The sequence below is a fragment of the Gopherus evgoodei genome, chromosome 4 (genome assembly GCF_007399415.2).
Source record: "Gopherus evgoodei ecotype Sinaloan lineage chromosome 4, rGopEvg1_v1.p, whole genome shotgun sequence".
NCBI lineage: Eukaryota > Metazoa > Chordata > Testudines > Testudinidae > Gopherus > Gopherus evgoodei.
Genome location: NC_044325.1, coordinates 9,665,387 through 9,681,649, shown reverse-complemented (window position 1 = coordinate 9,681,649; position 16,263 = coordinate 9,665,387).

Genomic DNA, 16,263 nt, shown 5'->3' with positions numbered 1-16,263 from the left:
GTTTTTTCCACAGGTGGCTTTGCTGCAGGCTTCTTGTAAACTTTAAATCTAATCCTCTGTGCCTCTGTAAAAGTGGGGATTGCAATACCTACATCGTGGATGGCTGCTATCTCATTCGGTTACTTAAATTTCTAAATCACTTTGGGATCTCTGGATGAGGGGAATACCATTGCAAAGTATTAAAAAATAATCTTCTAGTATGAATCCCTTTCACTTAGATGGGCCATTAATAATGTGGAAGCTTAAAGCTGAAATCTGTCTGCAAATCAGACTGGTCTCCCTGCAGCCTGGTTTGTTGTTTGCTGTGCCTGAGCAGTTAATTTGCTTGCATGCTACATTACATGCGCAGAGGTGACCTCATCCTGCTCCTGAGCTGCAGCCTACGTGAGCGCTTTGTTTTCTTTCCAGTCCTTAAAGGAACAGCACTTCTCTCAGCTGAGCTACTGCTCCAGTGGTTTATTCTTCTGGCTGCTGTACCTTCCCCAAGCAGCCATCACTAGGACGGACTGGTTCAGTGCTGTTACATGAAAGAGGGGGAGAAAGATAAACAACCTCTGCACTTGCTCTTGGTTTTTTGTTCAACTTTTGATCTGAAATGCTCACATGCATATTTGTTGATTCCTCACCTGCCCTCAAATACCAGAAGCTCCATCCCCCATCACTCCCTCATGCCTCCCTAAAAGCCAAATGACATGAATCCTCAGATCCCACTCCCACATCATGCAAGGCTCTGCTCCAGTCTTCCACAGAATAGAATTCACAGAATCCTTCTCTTGGCCAGACTCCAGCTCCATGCACCAAAGGATCCTTCCTCATCTGTACGTCTCCTTGGCAAAGTGACTGGTGACTCCTCACTCTGCTGATACTCCTGGAGATGTGAGGTAGCCCATTTGGGGCCTAAGCTAATATCCACTAAAGTCAGTGGAAAGACTCTCATTATTAAGGTGAGTGCTCGTAGTCTGCTTCCCCACCAGTGCTGCGGGGACCTCCAGTGTAAAATGCATAGCTTGCTACGAGATCCAGAGATGTCTATTTCCTAGAAGAGTCCAGGACATTCACCTTCCTCACAAGATGACGTCTTCGTGATCAGAACAGGAGGGGCTTAAAAAGCCACCAACTATATCCAGTGCAGTGGAAACAGGAGGAAAAGTGACATCATAGATGAAGTTCCCTGGGGAGGAGGGAGAGAAGCTTTGCAACTAACATCCCCAAAGAAGCCAAGGTCAGTAGCTGCACCACCATTCCTGGCATGCATTGAAAGAACATTTTAGAACCCAAATGACTGTTCCTAATTCTTCTACAGAGACTTTTTAAACTGAGGAATTCTACAGTCCTTATCCCAAGGTAAATGTTGGGGGAGTGGGGAATAGTTTTGTTAATGCTGTAGGATGTTTTGCACTTTAAAGCAGTACCTCCCATACTGAGGAATTTTCCATTAACCTTCTATCTTGTCTATTTCAGCCTGAGTATGATGACTGCAGGACTAACAGCTAGGCGCACAAGTATGAAAAGATTAGGAAGCATCTGCCACCCTTCTGCATGCGAGGGTGAGATCTGGACATCATGTGCCCCCTCCTCCCAGGGAGGTTCTGAATACACATTCAACATCAAACTGTAGGACAAATATAACAAGGAGTCCCTAACTGAAGGGACAGGTGGGGTGAGACTCTGGTGTGGTCATCCCTCTCTGGATGTGGCTACATCCCTACCACAGATGGGCCTGCTCCCAGCCATGACAAAAATTTGCTCTGGAATGCACCAGATTGCCCCAGGCATCAGGCATTTTCAAAAGCACTGATGGGCTGAATGGGCCTCCTGGAGCTGCCTACAAGGTCTCCACCCCTACCCCACCTCCAGATCACACAACAGGACCGCGGGCTCCACCATGGGATTTGCCCAACCAGCAAAGATAAACGTTTCCAGTCAGTGCGGTTACTGATAGAAGCTCGTCTGCCTCCTTCCTTGATTACAGCCAGGAAAAAGCATTTCTGTTTACACAGGGAAACTGTCCCCAAGTCCCTAGTTTCTCTCCTCTGCAAACACAGGCACTCTACTATACAAAGTGTATCCTCTTTAAGGAGACAGGGTTTTGGAGGCTTTTTGTAGGAGCCACTTGTTAAAATAGCAGAAGCCCAGCTCTGCACGCACCAAAGATCAAAATTGAGACTTGGATTCTGGCTTCCAGTTCATGCCTGAGTCTGCAGTGCAAAGTGGGAGCTGAGTTGTGAGTCTCTGGGAACAACTCCTAGGCTTGGCTCTCCCCTGTGCTTCCTTCCAGGTGTGTAAACAGTTTGAAACATTTATTCAGCCTAGCCTGAAGTTAAATGCATGTTCTGCAAAGGTGGGTAGCCTGCTAACAACCCAGGGAAAACTCCAGTCAAGGGCTAACTGTGTGAGGAAAAAAGCCCTGTTTGGAAGAACTTGGGCAAAAAGCCCATCCTAGAAGAATGTGGGGGAAGAAAAGTGATAAAGGAAAATGTGGTTTGCTTTAAGTGTGTGTGTGTGTGTGTGTATGTGTGTGTGTGTGTGTGTGAAATTGCTGCGCTTAATATGCATTTAAGTGGACACCAAGGTTTTCATGTTAACAGCACATTACAAACAACAGATTGATGGGAGGAAGATAGGGTGCAAATCCCATGGCGAGGGGTGCTGGATCTGATAGAATAGAACTTTACTTCTGTTGTTTAGCTGGAGGCTGCTTTGTTTTGCAATGCTGGTGAAGAATACATTGGTGTGAAGATGTGCAGATCCTCTGGTTGCTATCACAGCATTCTCACTGGAAATGGGTGAATAGCATTTATGAATAATTTATTTGATGCATGTTTTCCACTGGCTGCCCAAGAAATAGTGGAAAACATCTATTTGTAAACAATTTGGTCAACTCTTTCGATAGTAGAATAACAGTCGGCAAATGACTGGCGAAGTTTTTTTCCTGATGGTCGGTGGATAATTACATTGATATTTTTTCCAGTAATCCAGTACTGTCAACTCCAGGAATTTTAGTGTGCATCTCACAATAGTTGGTATTTTTTCTTCAAGACCCTGCTCCTATGGATGTAAGTTTCAACTTTATTTTTTTTAAAGTCAGATAAAAGGAAGACCTTACGGCTGTGGAGAAAAGCTTGAAACTGTGACAGTCGTAGGTACAAAAATAAGAAAGCAAACAAAAAAATCACTTTTTTTTTAAACATAGGTTGGCATTTCTGCTGACCTTCCAGCTTTAATTCCAATCTGCCACCCTGTAAGGCATTCTTTGAATCAGCTTTGAGCTGCATCTCTGCTATTTATCTTCTCATAATAAATGGCCATGACTGGCATTTAAACACTCCCTTTAGCCAGAGAGCACAACAAACTGATTCCATAGAGGGATTACATCATCAAAATGCAGCTCTCTCTGGGGTGGAAGATGGCAGCCGTTACATGGTTGGTGTAGCAAGAATACACAATAATGCAAGACAGACTTTGAAAAATACTCCATAGTAATAACTGTAGGTAGACAGAATGTGGAATTTAGCCAGAAAGCTGAAGCGAACACCATCTACTATGAAGAATTCCACGGAGGTTTTTTAATAACTGCAAAGTGATGAGGACCTCAGTTTTGTATTTCAGCCTAGAGCTGGCACCTCCATTAGCAGGGTGGTCTCTAATATCAGACAGCTTAGAATGGTGGTTCTCAAACTATGGTCCAAGATGGCTGGTGAAACAATGCTGGCTCTCTTCCTAGATCCCAGCAAAGAATATACAAATACCATCTTAATATTTACTTTTCCATGTAACTCACTGTTGTAGTTTCACTGGAGATGTTATGCTATTGTAAAGAGGGGGAAGGCAGTCCTACAGGACTGTGAACAGGAGAGGAATCTGTCCACACAACACTCTCTGAAGAGGTGGTTCACTGTTAAAAATGTTGAGAATCTCTGCACTATATCATTGGGGCAGCGTTGGAACCTGTTCCAGCATCAGCACCACTTCCTGAAGCATGCGAGGATCATTTCGGATCTGAGAGGACTCTTTATTTAGCAGACAAGGGCATAACAAGACCAATGCTTGGAAGCTGAAGCTAGACAAATCACATACAAGGTGCAATTTTTAACAGTGAGGGTAATTAACTACTTGAACAACTAGGGAGGAGGTGAAGTCTCTCTCATTTGACATCCTTACATCAAGGCACAGTGTCTTTCAGTGCTCAAATGGAATTTGAGCTTAATACAAGAACCAGTTGGTGAGATTCTTTGGCCTGTGTTATGCAAGAGCTTAGACTAGATGATCATAATGGTCCCATCAGGACTTAAATTCTGTGATTCTATGGGCTGTCCTTTGATAGAGAGTGTCCATCATGTCTGACCCAAGGTGGTTTGGCTGAAGTCCACAACTTGACTCCCTTCTGAGAAATTGCAGCAGACCCACTCTCTAGCATTCATGATTTTGGAGCTAGTGCTGGAAGTGCAAGCTCAGATCCTTTTCATATGACAGCACATGAAAGACAAAGAACTAGACTGAAGATTAACTTCAACAGTAAAATGTCTGAAAAATCTAAACAAAGTGTAGCCAATAGAGCTGTTTGAACTATTTTGTTATGAACAATTTATTGGCAGAATTTGGCCCTGTCTTCTGTCCATGGCAATTTGTCAACGTTTGACACACTGTTGAAGAACCTGGTTGGGTTTTCACGAACTGGCTGTAGCAAGCGATCCTTTGGATATTCAGTATTTTGAAGTAGGCATTTGGTCACCTAAGTCACAAGGCATGGTTTCCGTTCTGATATAAACAATGGTGATGCCTGAAGAAATGATTAGAGCTTTGGATGAGGCAGGCAGAGCCCATGGGGGCTCTTTTGTGGAGAGAGCTGTAGATGATGAGAAGGCCTAGGAAATGTTGGGATATTTAAAATATTTTGCTGACTTATTGCACAAGAAAGAACACTACATTTGGCTGAAGCACTAAAGATCTACTGATGAGATCTTACTATATATAAGCTAAGCATCATTATTATAGCTATATATGAGAGGGGTAGCCATGTTAGTCTGGATCTGTAAAAGCGGCAAAGAATCCTGTGGCACCTTATAGACTAACAGATGTTTTGGAGCATGAGCTTTCGTGGGTGAATACCCACTTCGTCAGATGCATGTAGTGGAAATTTCCAGGGGCAGGTATATATATGCAGGCAAGCTAGAGATAATGAGGTCGTTCAATCAGGGAGGATGAGGCCCTATTCTAGCAGTTGAGGTGTGAAAACCCAGGGAGGAGAAACTGGTTTTGTAATTGGCAAGCCATTCACAGTCTTTGTTTAATCCTGAGCTGATGGTGTCAAATTTGCAGATGAACTGAAGCTCAGCAGTTTCTCTTTGAAGTCTGGTCCTCAAGTTTTTTTGCTGCAGGATGGCCACCTTAAGGTCTACTATAGTGTGGCCAGGGAGGCTGAAGTGTTCTCCTACAGGTTTTTGTATATTGCCATTCCTAATATCTGATTTGTGTCCGTTTATCCTTTTCCATAGCGACTGTCCAGTTTGGCCAATGTACATAGCAGAAGGGCATTGCTGGCATATGATGACGTATATTACATTGGTGGACGTGCAGGTGAATGAACCGGTGATGGTGTGGCTGATCTGGTTAGGTCCTGTGATGATGTCGCTGGTATAGATATGTGGGCAGAGTTGGCATAGAGGTTTGTTGCATGGATTGGTTCCTGAGCTAGAGTTACTGTGGTGCGGTGTGCAGTTACTGGTGAGAATATGCCTCAGGTTGGCAGGTTGCTGGGTGAGGACTGGCCTGCCACCCAAGGCCTGTGAAAGTATGGGATCATTGTCCAGGACGGGTTGTAGATCCCTGATGATACGTTGGAGAGGTTTTAGCTGGGGACTGTTTGTGATGGCCAGTGGAGTCCTGTTGGTTTCTTTCTTGGGTTTGTCTTGCAGTTGGAGGTTTCTGGGTACATGTCTGGCTCTGTTGATCTGTTTCCTTATTTCCTCGTGCGGGTACTGTAGTTTTGAGAATGCTTGGTGGAGATTTTGTAGGTGTTGGTCTCTGTCTGAGGGGTTAGAGCAGATGCGGTTGTACCTCAGTGCTTGGCTGTAGACAATGGATCGTATGATGTGCCCGGGATGGAAGCTGGAGGCATGAAGGAAGGCATAGCGGTCGGTAGGTTTTTGGTATAGGGTGGTGGTAATGTGACCATCACTTATTTGCACCGTGGTGTCTAGGAAGTGGACTTCCTGTGTAGATTGGTCCAGGCTGAGGTTGATGGTGGGATGAAAGCTGTTGAAATCGTGGTGGAATTTTTCCAGACTCCTTCCCATGGGTCCAGATGATGAAGATGTCATCAATGTAGCATAGGTAGAGAAGGGGCGTGAGTGGACGAGAGCTGAGGAAGCGTTGTTCCAGGTCGGCCATAAAATATTGGCATATTGTGGGGCCATGCGGGTGCCCATAGCGGTGCCACTGATCTGGAGATATATATTGTCATCAAATTTGAAATAGTTATGTGTGAGGATAAAAGCACAGAGCTCAGCAGCCAGTTGTGCTGTGGCATCATCAGGGATACTGTTCCTGACAGCTTGTATTCCATCTGTGTGTGGGAAGTTTGTGTAGAGAGCCTCTACATCCATGGTGGCTAGGATGGTGTTTTCTGGAAGGTCACCAATGCATTGTAGTTTCGTCAGGAAATCAGTGGTGTCACGGAGATAGCTGGGAGTGATGGTGGCATAGGGTCTGAGTAGAGAGTCCACATATCCAGACAGTCCTTCAGTGAGAGTGCCAATGCCCGAGATGATGGGGCGTCCAGGATTTCCGGGTTTGTGGATCTTGGGTAGTAGATAGAATAACCCTGGTCGGGGCTCTAAGGGTATGTTGATTTGCTCCGGTGTTAGTGTAGGGAGTGTCCTGAGTAGATGTTGCAGTTTCTTAGTGTATTCCTCAGTGGGATCTGAGGGAAGTGGCCAGTAGAATTTGGTGTTGGAGAGTTGTCTGGCAGCCTCCTTTTGGTAGTCAGACCTGTTCATGATGACAAAGCACCTCCTTTATCAGCCTCTTTGATGATAATGTCTGGGTGGTTTCTGAGGCTGTGGATGGCATTGCGTTCTGCACGACTTAGGTTATGAGGCAAGCGATGTTGTTTTTCCATGATTTCTGCCTGTGCACGTCGGCGGAAGCATTCAATGTAGAGGTCCAGACTGTCATTTCGACCCTCAGGAGGAGTCCATGTGGAGTTCTTCTTCTTGTGCTGTTGGTGGGAGGGTACCTGTGTATCAGTGCGCTGTTCAGTGTTGTCCTGAAAGTATTCTTTGAGTCGGAGACGGTGAAAGTAGGCTTCCAGATCGCTGCAGAACTGTATCATGTTGGTGGGGGTGGCAGAGCAGAGAGTCTCCGAGATAGGACAGACTTTTCTTCTGGGCGGAGTGTGTAGTTAGATAGATTGACGATATTGCTGGGTGGGTTGGGGGTACCACGGTTGTGGCCCCATGAGGCAGGTAGGAGTTTAGACAGCTTACAGTCCTTTTTCCTTTGTAGAGAGGTGAAGTGAGTAATGTAGATCTCCTGTCTTATTTTAGTGAAGTCCGTTTGTATGGAAGTTTGGTTATTAATGAGAGTCTCCAGGTTGGAGAGCTCTTTTTTGATGTTTTCCTGTTTGCTTTATAGGATGCTGATCAGGTGGTTCCTCAGTTTCTTTGACAGAGTATGGCATAATCTCTCACTGTGGTGTGTGTAGTATGTAGATAGCAGTGGATTTTTTACCTTTAGTCCATTTGGTATGATGTCCATCCATTTGCATTTGGAAAGGAAGATGATATCTGTCTGTATTTGTGCAAGTATTATAGCCATAGATTCATATTTAAATATAACTGAACTCCTTCCTAAGGAAGACACCAACCAGAATTATTGTCTATCTAATAGATTTCACATTTATTTTTCTTGTGTCAAAATTAATATTAATGATTTGTAATACAGTGGCATCTAGAGGTACTTGAGATCAAGGCCTCATTATGCTACAAACTGTACAAAACACAGTAAGACCGTCTATGTCCTAAGTAGATAAACCAGACAGGAAGTAGCATTATTCCTATTTTGCAGATGGGGAACTGACACACGCAGAGATAAGTGATTTACCCAAGGTCACACAAAGAGCCTGTGACCAAGTTGGGGATAGAAACAAAATTCACCACACCCCTGTCCTGTGCTTTAACCCTTGAATAATTGTGTATGTAGGCAGAGCAATGAATATGCTTGAGCACAAGAGTAAAAGAGCCTCCCCTAATATTCAGGTGAACAAAAATCAGTCATACAAACATCTGTGAAATGGCAAAGTATAAAGGGGACAAATCGGGCTGGACCAAATGAGCAGTCATGTTCAAAATTTTTTCACTATTCACCAGCTCTTGTCAGTAATACTATGAACTTCTGGCAAGTACTCTCATGCCAGGCAGTCACCAGGTAATAGATGGAGCCATTCCCTCTCTCCTCCTCCCCATCCCTCCCCCCCACCAGGTTTAAGAGTAGGGTTTTGATATTACTGGTTAGCTCTGTTATTACACTGCTGCATTCCACCCTGCAAGTCCGTGTTCCAGTCAATCCCAGGGACAATGGCACTCAGTTCAACTGTGTGTCAGTGCTGTTGCAATTAAGTGGGCAGCAGAATATAAACAGGCTTCAGAGATCTTCTGGGTTCAGAGAAAGCGGGTTTTGCAATCTGAGAGTACTTGGACAAGGTAGTAATTCCCTTGGAGGGGAAGGGACCCTAGCTCTGTGGTCAGCAGCAGCATTGTTAGGGGAGGAGGGCTAGGTGGAATATTTAAGGGACAGGGAGCAATGTAGCAGATGTGCTAAACCACTTACAGCTGCAGAATTGTCTTCTATTGATTCTCATTCTATCAGATGGGGTGGGTGCTATCATTCCCATGCCCAAGTTCTTTTTAGCTGCCATATAATATTGGACTTGCTACTGCTTCAGAATTTACTCTCAGTACTACATATTTTTTTCAAAATATTTCTGAGAGAGGAAAGTAGTGCTTGAAGCTAATTAAGTGAAGTCTGTAAAGCACTCTGACATCCTCAGATGGAAGGTCGTATGTAAGGGAAATAGAAACACACAAATGAAATTATTATTTTAATAATAATCAAAAGCATATAAGAAGGAAAACATTACAAATGCAAAAATGCCACATAGAAAAAGATTGCTCCTGTCTTCTCCTTTCTAGGATTTTTCAGAAATTTTGCCTTTGCTGAAGAGTAAACTCAGCTCAAATAGAAAGGCAACAATCTAGAGCTGGGCAAATAGTGCAGTGTTCATGAACATTCCTTAGGATTGGAAACAGCTGTTTACTTTGAGCAGGACTGTGCCCTGTTAAATTTGCTACTCATGAACATTTGAGCAAACAAGATTTTGTCTGCATGGATGTTTAGGGAATTGCTCTCCTCTGCACAAATTAGTGTATTTGCATGTGAATGTAGGTATTTATGTCTATTCCTTCCACACAATTTTCCTGCCTCAGTCATTTAATCAGGGAGCAGAAACTACTAAAACTGACTTAGGTGACCAGACACAGACTGCAAATAGCCCATAGCTTGTGCACAGTCCATGAGCTGTAATTTGTTTGCGTGAACTGGGTTGTATTGTTTATAAACAGAAAAGTGGGCTAGATTTAGCTAACAAACCAATTGTTGCAGCAGCAACAAGGATAACTGTTTTCTAAATAAAACTTCCCATAGAGTCACAAAGAAAGCATTCTACCTAGAGTCGCAGAAAGAGAAGGCAGAAGTCCACAAGAAGTGTCAGGCGTGGGAGCTAAACTGAAGGCAGATCTGGTAGGTATCATTTATGTCTAAATCTCGGGCCTGTGCTTTGGCACCTTATTTGGCTATTGCTGCTTTTCAAGAGCGAGCAGTTGTTAGGAACAAGAAGAGCTCACAGCTACTTTACTGCTGCTGACGCAAGTGCCTCAGCTTTACATTTTCAGCCTTGCTTTTGAGTTTCAGTAGAGGATCTGAGATAAGACTGACTGCATAGCTATGCTCACATGGTTGAGCAACAAAGTTCTGGGAGGAAAGGAAAAGTATTAGGGAAAATGTCATACACCAGCTCTATGCAAGTTATAAGACTGTTCAGATCAGCGCTTTGCCCAATTTCATTCAAACAAACATGCAAAATTGTTTTGGGAGTACAGGAATACAATGGCCCATCCATACCATAGTATGAAGCTGACAAGGCTACATCACTATTTGCTTCAACAGAGCTACACTGAATTACACCAACTGAAGACTGAGTCCAAATTTTTAAATTGACACTATCCCATGTGTAATACTATTACCCCAGTGTTTTCAGTTTGGAGCAATTCAACATAATGCAATGTTTCGAAACACCTACATGTTAAAACAATTGTTCCTTTTTCTTTGTCCGTCGCCATGTAAACACAATTCTACAAGTCTCAGAACAAAGCAGAGGGCTAGGTACACAGACTTTGAGAGGCTTGAGGTTGAGGATGATTTTTGCTTAGAGGCTTTCGGAAACCACAGTTGTTGTAAGGCTATGGGGGAAACAGGAAAAAAAAAAGTTATAAACCTATATGGGTTTGTCTATACTGCATCTGGGAACAAACCTCCCAGCTTGGGCCTGGACTTATGTCAGCATAGCTTGCACTAGCATGCTAAAAACAGCCACACAGACTTGCTTTAACATTGCCATTCGGGCTGGATGTTGGGCTCTAAAGCCTACCCCACAAGCTAATATCAAAGCACCACCTACATGTCTTTTGTTTAGTGCACTGATGTGAGCCCCACTACCACAAGTCTGTGGACTTGGCCTGTGAGGCGCGCTCCGAGATGCTGTGTAGACATATCTTATATGACTAATTTTGTGTACACCGCTACCTCGATATAACACTAATTTGGATATAACACAGTAAAGCAGTGGTCTGGGGGGGGGCAGGACTGCGCACTCTGGCGGATCAAAGCAAGTTCACTATAACGCGGTTTCACCTATAATGCGGTATGATTTTTTGGCTCCCGAGGACAGCGTTATATTGAGGTTGAGGTGTAACAGTAATAGTAAAAATGCTATAACAGATTAAAGCCTCTGTTATAGGGCTTGATCCTGCATCCATTCACATCAATGGAAAAACTCTGACTAACTTTAATGGTGCAGGATCTAGCCCACACTCCTTTAGAAAGTATATTCTCTGGGAAAGGCCAGACGTTGTTGGAAGCTGGTGGGGACAAAGTTTTTGGACACAAAAGGACCTTTGAGAGGTGTCCAAGTCCCTCCCTTCTTCCGTTTCTCTTATGAAGAACAGTGCAGCCTAACATTCACATAGCTGATTTTATATATTAAAACTAAAGCCCATCAGTCTGACATCCTGCTAGGGTCACCCCAAACTACACTGCCTAGTTAGTAGCCTTGTTGGGACATACATATCATTGGATGGTGGAGTAAAGGGAGCAGAGAATTTCTTTTTTTCCCTTTCATGTCAATTCAACCTCTAATTTAAATACAGTTCGTAGTTCATAGGGTGTTAGGCCTGAAGGAACAATTCATCTAGTCTCCTCCTGCATAACGTGGGCCATAGATAGAGCCCTGCACAGATACAAAATTTGTATCTGCATCCAATCCACAAACATGGTCTGTGGATATCTGCAGATTTGCAGGGCTCTAACCATAGAATCTTATATTAAGGTGAGGTTTTTGCCTACTAAGAAATAATTAAAAAATTTTTCTTTATACTCCTCTGAGTCCTCTAGTAGTGACATCTAGATATTATTATCTGTTATATGTTTACAGTTTCTGTGTATCTGAATTACTGAATACATGTATTGGGGGGGGGAGATGTGAACCGCTCCAAGATAATACATGCTGAAGGTTGTGCCATATGTTGTATGAAACATATCTTCTAAAGTATAGATTTGCACAATGATCTCTGATCTGTCATGAATTTGAAATGATAATTTGGCTATTCTTATACCTAGGTATATTAATATTGCCTAAATTATCCACAGATGGCCTAATTCAAACACTATTTTCACACACACACACACACACACACACACACACACATTCTCTTAGGCCACGTCCAGACTAGGGTATTAAAATCGATTTTAGATATGCAACTTCAGCTACGTGACTAACGTAGCTGAAGTCGAATTTCTAAAATCAAGGTACTCACCAGTCTAGACGGCGCGGCATCGATGTCCGCGGCTCTCCGTGTCGATTCCGGAACTCCGTTCGGGTTGATGGAGTTCCGGAATCGATGTAAGCGCGCTCGGGGATCGATACATCGCGTCCAGACTAGACGCAATATATCGATCCCCGAGCAATCGATTTTAACCCGCCAATGCCACGGGTTAGTCTAGACGTGGGCTTAGAGTAGAAAAGTGTTTCCACCCACCCCAATTACTCACACTCCAAAAACAATTTAGCTCACTCTTTAAAAAAAGAAAAGAAAGTCACCTCTCGAGCTAAGCCTAAAAAGTTTCCACTCCAAACATTCTCCTTCTCCGTCCCAGCAACTTATGACCAACTGAAAAAAGAAGAGGGGTGTATAATGCAAAAATCAGATCTATTTTACATACACATTTAAAAAAATTAGAAATTTGATAATTTCATTTTTTGAAAGCTGTTGATTTTGAAAATGGAAAAATGATTTACAAAAACCTGCAGAAACTGAAAAGCTGGTTAATTTAGAAATAAAAACAATGACATGAGCATGCTTTCAAAATTCCCACGAACACGAAATAAAGTTTCAAGCAGCTCTTTAGAAAAACCACCCTTTTGGGATCAGCCCACAAAACCACTTCCCTCTCGTCTCTTAAATCCCTCCTGCAGATAAAATTCTGCCACACACTCACAGGAAACTAGCTTAGGATTTGTCTAAACTGCTTGAACTACACTGGTATAGTTAAAGCAGTACAACTCTCCTCTTATGAGTTATGATGGTATAAAAGTGCTTATACCAATATCACTTTTCCACATAGGAAAACCAATAAACTACATCTTTATATTGATACGACTGTGTCCACAATAGGTTTGTCCTGGTATAACTACTTACAACAATCACAAGCCTAATTCATAGAGTTAGCTCGGTATAATTTTCAGTTTATTAAGTCTCTAAGCCTGCAAAGTTTAGAAGTGTGTAGGATCTGGGCCTAAGCCATCTGCTTACTGTTTCACTTACTTATTACATGATTGAATAGGGTCATCTTTATGAGGGAGGTAACAGGTACAGAGGGGCATAAAAGACCACTAGAGTTGAAGGTGGGAAATGCTGTGGGGAAAGCAGAGAGAGCTAATCTGCGAAGGGAGGATGATCAGAGGGAAATCTAAAAATAAGCTACAGCGAAACACACAATTCATCACTCTGCTTGTGTACTACATCCCTTTTCTTTATTGTTTGTCGTTTTTACACTGGAAGCTCTTTGCGACTGGGACTGTCTTCCTCTGTGTTTGGAAAGTGCTTAACTTACTGTGGGTGTCCCCCACAATGTGCATAACAATAAAAGTGAATCCTGTTTTGCTTATGGTCAGTTTTACTTGTAGGTCCTGCTTGCTGCAGCCTACAAGTTTTACACACCCCCACGTGGGCACTATTTGTTTGCTTCAAAACATATTTCTACTGGAATTTTGTGGCAATGCGGCTTTTAAGCAACTGTGTTAAAGTACAAACTGTGGAAGCCTGTTTGTGTTGCCATAAGGTTTTATAAAAGCAGGCCCTTGATAAATTTTAAACGGGGGCCAAATGGGAAGCAGATAATTTGCCTTTCACCCTCATATTTTTCAGGCAGTCCTTTATTTCTTTGAAAGCCAGGTTGTCACGCCAGGCCATTGGCAGCCTAGACTGGTCGACATTTCAGTCCGTTACACCCCAAACCCCTCACAACCAACTTGATCCATGGATCTCTCTGAGTCAGTGGTTCTCAAACTACGGCCCCTGGACTGCATGTGGCCCAATCAGCACACACCTTTGTGCTAAAAAAAAATTCAAAATTTGTTGTGCTGGTCTGGCCAGGGCCGTCCCTAGCCATTTGGGTGCCCTATGCAGCCCTCCACATGGAGGCTGTGGGAGGCCCCAGGCCTCCCCATCCAAGGGTCTGTGGGACGGGAGCTGTGGGGTCTACTTTCCGGGGCCCCACAGGCCCAGAGTGGCCCAGGGGATTAATGGGGGGCCGGGAGCAGCCTGATCCACCTCCCTCGTCCCAGCCCCAGCCATGTCACTCAGGGGAGGGGGCTGGGGGAAAGGAATCCCCACTCACCGGCAGCGGTGGGAAGCAGAGCAGCCTCGCCCCAGCCTGCTCGACTCCACCAGCTCCCAGCTGCACCCGCTGCAGGTAAGAGCAGGGGCAATCCTTTCCCCAACCTGAGCGACATGGCTGGGGCAAGGGAAGCAGAGCAGGCTGGGACCGGGTCTTTCCGCTTCCCGCCACCAGTGAGAGCGGGGGGCGATCCATTCCCCACGCTCACCGGTGGAGGGAAGCGGAGTGGCATGGCTGGGAGCTGGCAGAGTAGAGCGGGCTGGGGCCAGGTTGCTCCATTTCCTGCCACTGCCAGTGAATGTGGGGTCCCTGGGGGAAGAGGTGGAATTGGGGCAGGCCGGGGCAGAGCAGGGGGGAAAGGTAAGAGGCAGGGCAGAGGGAGTTGTCCAGGGCCCTCCTGCCCAGGGACAGCCCTGCCCCTTGTAAGGGGGGCCGACCGAGGGATACAGCTGTTTGGTGCCACAAATTTCATGGTGCCCTACACAGCTGCGTATGCTGAGTATGCCTAAGGATGGCCCTGGCAGGAGGTGGGGCTGCTGGAGGGGGAGAGAGAGAAAGAGTAAGGCAACCTGCAGGAGTGGGGTCCTGATCCAGCTGCCAGGTCCCGCACTGCAGGGTCCGGCTGCCTGGCCCTACCAAGTGGGGTCCCACGATCCAGCTGCCAGACCCCATGTGGCAGGGCTCAGGGCTCTGGATGCCTGGCCCCGTGCTGCAGGGTCCTGGGCTCCAGCTGCCCAGCTCCAGGGTGTGGATCCAGCTACTGGATGCCCAACCCCGCACTTCCGGGTCTGGACATCCAATCCCACACTGCAGGGTCCCAGGGTCCCGCTGCTGGCCACCCCGCCACACACACTGGGGTCCCGGGCTCCTGCTGCCTGGCTCCATGCAGTTGGGTTCCAGGGTTGGGCTCTGGCTGCCCAGCCCCATATGGGCATCTGGTGTCTGGCCCTCTGCAGGGTCCAGCATCCAGCTGCCCGGTCCCATGCAGGGGACCAGGTCCCGACTGCCCGGCCAAGTGCTCTATTCCTGGCCCCACTCTTGGCAGGGGTGTTAGGCATAAGGGATTATGAAGGGATCGGCAGGGGAGGAAAACACACCCTGTGGTTCTCAACTTGCGGCCCACAATGGTAAACAGGTTAAGACCACTGCTCTGAGTGGTTAGAAAGCACAAAATAACCACACTGCACAGGCACAAAGAGCATATACCACAGCCCCCACGCCCCACCCCAATGTCCTGCTTCCCCCATCCCCTCTACTCCACATGTCCCTGTCCCCTAACCGGTCCTCTGGCCCCTTTGCTCCCACTTTCCCTTGTCAACACTTCCCTGACACTCCTGCACGTCCCCCTCCCTCTCCCCATGATCTCCCAAGTCCCCACCACCCCCCTCCCTCTGTTCTCCCTTCACCCCCTCCCACAGCCCCCATGATTCCCCCAAATCTCCAGTGCCGCCTCCCCCCTATCTCCTTGCATTCCCCTCACACAGCCCTGTGACACCCCAAATCCCCAACACACTCTCCCCATGCCCCCTTTCATTTCCCCCACAGGCCCCATGGCCCCCATCCCCTCCCTGCTCCAAAACCCCCACAGCCTCCATGACCCCCATCCTCTTCCTCTATTCCCGCCTCTGCCCCTAAATGCCCCCACCCCCTCTGCCCCAACACACCTATGACACCCGTCCCTATACCTGCTCTCTGCCCCCATGATCCCCAGCCCCCCCTCCCCATCCCTGCCCCAATGCCCCCACCCCCACGGCCTCCATGACCCTCACCCCCTTCCCCGATGCTCCCTCTCCTCCTCCCTGCCCCATGGCCCCCTCCCTACCCCAACACCCCCCCCAGCCCCCGTGACCCCCCCTCAAGCCCCCAACGCCCCCTCCCCCGCAGCCAGGCTCGCTGCCCGCCGGGGGTCCCGGGCCGGCCCCTGCTGCAGGCCCGGATGTTGGCTCCGCGCCCCGCGCTCCGTCCTTCGCTTCCATAAAAGGGCAGCGGCTCCTCGGGATTGGGCTGGAGCCGCCCCCGGCCCGCGGCGGC